Source organism: Oncorhynchus nerka, linkage group LG22 (genome assembly GCF_034236695.1).
Source record: "Oncorhynchus nerka isolate Pitt River linkage group LG22, Oner_Uvic_2.0, whole genome shotgun sequence".
NCBI lineage: Eukaryota > Metazoa > Chordata > Actinopteri > Salmoniformes > Salmonidae > Oncorhynchus > Oncorhynchus nerka.
The window spans coordinates 93,723,892-93,729,891 of record NC_088417.1 but is presented as its reverse complement, the minus strand read 5'-3'; positions in this window follow the sequence as shown (position 1 = coordinate 93,729,891).

Genomic DNA, 6,000 nt, shown 5'->3' with positions numbered 1-6,000 from the left:
TGTCAATTCATTTCAAGGGGCTTTATTGGCATGGGAAACGTGTTAACATTGCCAAAGCAAGTGAGGTCTCTCAGGGTAATATTTGACAAAACATTTGTTTTACTTTTTATTTATTTTGTGCCATATGATCACATTAAGGAAGTAGGCCTAAATACAAATAACGATGATTTACATTGATGATAATAGTCAGCTAATAACAATAACATTACTGATGATGATAATAATAACAACAATAACATTACTGATTATAATAATAATAACAACAATAACATGACTGATGATGATAATAATAACATTACTGATGATAATAATAATAACATTACTGATGATGATAATAATAACATTACTGATGATAATAAATAACAATAACATTACTGATTATAATAATAATAACAATAACATTACTGATGATGATAATAATAACATTACTGATGATGATAACAATAACATTACTGATGACAATAATAATAATAACAATAACATTACTGATTATAATAATAATAACAATAACATGACTGATGATGATAATAATAACATTACTGATGATAATAATAATAACATTACTGATGATGATAATAATAACATTACTGATGATAATAATAACAATAACATTACTGATTATAATAATAATAACAATAACATTACTGATGATGATAATAATAACATTACTGATGATGATAACAATAACATTACTGATGATGATAACAATAACATTACTGATGATAATAATAATAACATTACTGATGATGATAATAATAACATTACTGATGATGATAATAATAACATTACTGATGACAATAATAATAATAACAATAACATTACTGATGATAATAATAACAATAACATTACTGATGATAATAATAATAACATTACTGATGATAATAACATTACTGATGATAATAATAATAATAACATTACTGATGATAATAACAATAACATTACTGATGATAATAACATTACTGATGATAATAATAATAATAACAATAACATTACTGATGATAATAATAATAACATTACTGATGATAATAATAATAATAACAATAACATTACTGATTATAATAATAATAACATTACTGATGATAATAATAATAATAACAATAACATTACTGATGATAATAATAACAATAACATTACTGATGATAATAATAATAACATTACTGATGATAATAACATTACTGATGATAATAATAATAACAATAACATTACTGATGATGATAACAATAACATTACTGATGATAATAATAACAATAACATTACTGATTATAATAATAATAACAATAACATTACTGATGATGATAATAATAACATTACTGATGATGATAACAATAACATTACTGATGACAATAATAATAATAACAATAACATTACTGATTATAATAATAATAACAATAACATTACTGATGATGATAATAATAACATTACTGATGATGATAACAATAACATTACTGATGATGATAACAATAACATTACTGATGATAATAATAATAACATTACTGATGATGATAATAATAACATTACTGATGATGATAATAATAACATTACTGATGACAATAATAATAATAACAATAACTTTACTGATTATAATAATAATAACATTACTGATGATAATAATAATAATAACAATAACATTACTGATGATAATAATAACAATAACATTACTGATGATAATAATAATAACATTACTGATGATAATAACATTACTGATGATAATAATAATAACAATAACATTACTGATGATGATAACAATAACATTACTGATGATAATAATAACAATAACATTACTGATGATAATAATAATAACATTACTGATGACAATAACATTACTGATGATAATAATAATAATAACAATAACATTACTGATGATAATAATAACAATAACATTACCGATGATAATAATAATAACATTACTGATGATAATAACATTACTGATGATAATAATAATAACAATAACATTACTGATGATGATAATAATAATAACAATAACATTACTGATGATAATAACATTACTGATGATAATAATAATAACATTACTGATGATAATAATAATAACATTACTGATGATAATAACATTACTGATGATAATAACAATAATAACATTACTGATAATAATAATAATAATAACATTACCGATGATAATAATAATAATAACAACAATAACATTACTGATAATAATAATAATAACATTACTGATGATGATAATAATAACATTACTGATGATAAAAATAATAATAACAACAATAACATTACCGATGATAATAATAACAATAACATGACTGATGATAATAATAATGACAACAATAACATTACCGATAATAATAATAATAACAATAATATTACTGATGATAATAATAATAATAATAACAATAACATTACTGATAATAATAATAACAATAACATTACCGATAATAACAATAACAACAATAACATTACTAATGATAATAATAATAACATTACTGATGATAATAACAATAACATTACTGATGATAATAACAATAACATTACTGATAACAACAGCATTACTGTTAATAATAATAACAATAACATTACTGATAATAATAATAACATTACTGATAATAACAATACCATTACTGATAACAACATTAACAACAACATTACCGATAATAATAATAACAATAACATTACTGATAACAATAACATTGCTGATAATAACAATACCATTACTGATACTAATAACAATAACATTACTGGTAACAATAACAATAACATTACTGGTAATAATAACAATAACATTACTGGTAACAATAACAATAACATTACTGGTAATAATAACAATAACATTACTGGTAACAATAACAATAACATTACTGGTAATAATAACAATAACATTACTGGTAACAATAACAATAATAACACTACTGACAATAATAACAATAACATTACTGGTAACAATAACAATAGCATTACTGATAATAATAATAGTAACAAAAATAAAACAATGCCTAATAATAAGAAGTGTTGATATTGTAATAATAACATCATGACATCCACATTATTATCATTACTGTTATTGCTATTAGTGGTATATTAATATCATGTTTCCCTTTGATGTTGAATAACCTAGTTGCATGTCTCTGAACCTTTTTCCCATGAATGAGCTCAACGAACTATTGCCTCCCTCTGGTCAAAGAAAGTTATTACCCTGTGAAACCCATTGATGTATGTAATGTACAGGATGTAACCTTGTGTAAATTCCTGTTTCGGTCTCTATACGGTGTCTAATTGCAAGTTGCACCGGATCAACAACTACAATTCTGGGTATGTGTACTTGGCCAATCAAAGGGATTCTGATGTAGGTAGTCTACATGTTTAATAAACGTTGTTTATTAGGCTACAACATTACTCATCACGGACAAGTTCACGGCTGTAGTACAACACGTTTTGCTTTGACAATTCCAAACAGTTGGGATGTGGACCATAGAATTAGTTCATTTAATAGGATCTCTATGTTGTCGATGTCGACTCTGTTTACGTCAGAGACTGGCGACTGGTGCCAATCAGTACGGTAGATTAGTGACACTGTAGCCTCATCTCAGTCTGTCTGAGTAGCCTACCTCCAAGTCGACATGAACACGGGTTAATCGTATGGATTGGAGCACCGGCTGAGAGAGGTATCCTTGCCCATTAACTATGGGGGTTATAGGCATATTATTTCTGTTATTGTGCTGCATGGGAAAATTAAACTTTCACTGGCCATTTTTGAAATACTGATACATTTCTGCATGATAATATGTAGCTTAATTAATGCATTTCTTTCAGAGGTAAACTAAATAGGCCTTGTACAAATTCACCAGAAGGTTTGATTGTCATTAATTTAAAGAAAATGCTTTGAGGAATGGGCTTTATAAGGCGTGGGGAGTAGAGAAGACTAGCAGGCAACCTTCCCTGAGTCCCCACACCAAAGTCTACAGACTAGTAGAGCTTTCCTCCTCTGAGTCCCCTCCCCAAAGTCTACAGACTAGTAGAGCTTTCCTCCTCTGAGTCCCCTCCCAAAGTCTACAGACTAGTAGAGCTTTCCTCCTCTGAGTCCCCTCCCCAAAGTCTACAGACTAGTAGAGCTTTCCTCCCCCGAGTCCCCTGCTCAATGTTACACACACAGTAAAAGGAATGGTAACATCTGGTCCTTTAAACTGACTTGGTGGCCGCTGGACAGACAGGTTTGATTGACTCTGTGAGTGAACTGAAGAATGCCAGCGCTGTAGCCTTATTGTGTCCGATAGGCGGTCAGTTGGGGAGGGGAAGCTGCGGACAGCAGTCCTATGTTAATTTAGGTGCCAGTCAGGCCAGGCCAGGCAGTGAGCGTCGCTGCAGGGCAGTGGGATGGATGATGGTAATGATGATGGGATATGTGTGTTGTGTTCGCGATGGGAGGCGCCGCCGCTAGTCAATGGCTCAAGTCTCATTGTTCCACCGGATTCCCCACTGGCGCCGCACGAGAGCTCGAGCTCAACCAACCCGGTCGGCAGCAGCCCGCAAACATTTTTTTATGTAGTCTGGAAGTAATTTACACCGCAACCAACCACTGTTCACAACAGAACAAGTTTATAGGAAACTGAAGCTATCTCTGTTTGTAATGAAAAAAAGTTAATTCCCACAGACTACATGCAGGAAGTATTTTATCAAGTCGTTTTCATTTTGAATTGATAAAAACAAAATAATGTAGGTATGCCTATCCAATCTACTGATTAATATAGGATTATGCCTTCTATTCATACATATGCAAATATTCTCAATTTCCTTACAACAAAACTCAGTTTGAAATACAAAAGATAACCATTAACATATTTTAACTGTCGATAATCCATAATATCATTAAGGATGATTGATATTACGCGCATGTAGTCTATTTCGCATGCATTGGAAGTGGATAGCACAGTGTTGTAAGTGGAAATACATGATAATAATGTATTTCAGCCATGAAAAGTCTAGATAACCTTTGGTAATGTAATTTATTAACACACTGGACTGGTTTCATGCATAAGCAATTAAACAAAATTACTCCGCTGGAACAATCATGCACAGAATGTGATTAATATTTTATGTGACATGAATGGCGACCTATGCTTATGTCAATCAACTGCACAGATAAGAGCGATAATAAATTAGGCGAACTTTAAAGTTGAATTAAAAAGGAGATGACAGATAGAACCAAACTGCAAGAAAAGGAGAATAAAGAAAGACGTTCCATGGTTACCATGGTTACCACATTCTCAAGTGGTAAGCAAGGGTAGGCCTAGGCCGCAAAGTTGCATTGGTGTACTTAAGTTAAAATACTTCAAAGTACTAAAGTCTTTTTTTTGGGTCATCTGTACTTACATTACTATTTATATTTTTTACTTCACTATATTCCTAAACAAAGTAATGTATTTTTTACTCCATATATTTTCCCTGACACCCTAAAGTAGCCCACTTGTTAGATTTTGAATGCTTGAATGCTACTTAGCATTGGTTCAATTCACGTACTTATCAAGACAACCTTTCCTGGTCATCCCTACTGCCTCTGATCTGGCAGCCTCACTCAACACAGATACTTTTTTGTTGTAAATGAGTGTTATAGTCTGAGTGTTGGAGTGTGCCTCCTTGCTATCACTAAATAAAAATAACAATAATAATGGGCCATCTGGTTTGCTTAATATAAGGAATTTGAAATGATTTATACTTTTACTTTTGATACTTAAGTATATTTAAAACCAAATACTTTTAGACTTTTACTCAAGTAGAAATGTTACTGTGTGACTTTCACTTTTACATGAGTAATTTTCAATTAAGCTATCTTTATTTTTACTCAAGTATGACAACTGGGTGCTTTTCCCACCACAGCAGTGTTACATGCTCTTGTACCTTTGAGTGCCAGATTTGTTTAAAGAAGTATTTTATGTATTTGCCTACATAAAGCACTACAGAAGGAATGCAATGGAAATCGCAGACACAAACATTATCTAACCGACCATATCACAGTTAATTACACTTTTTATTAAAAGG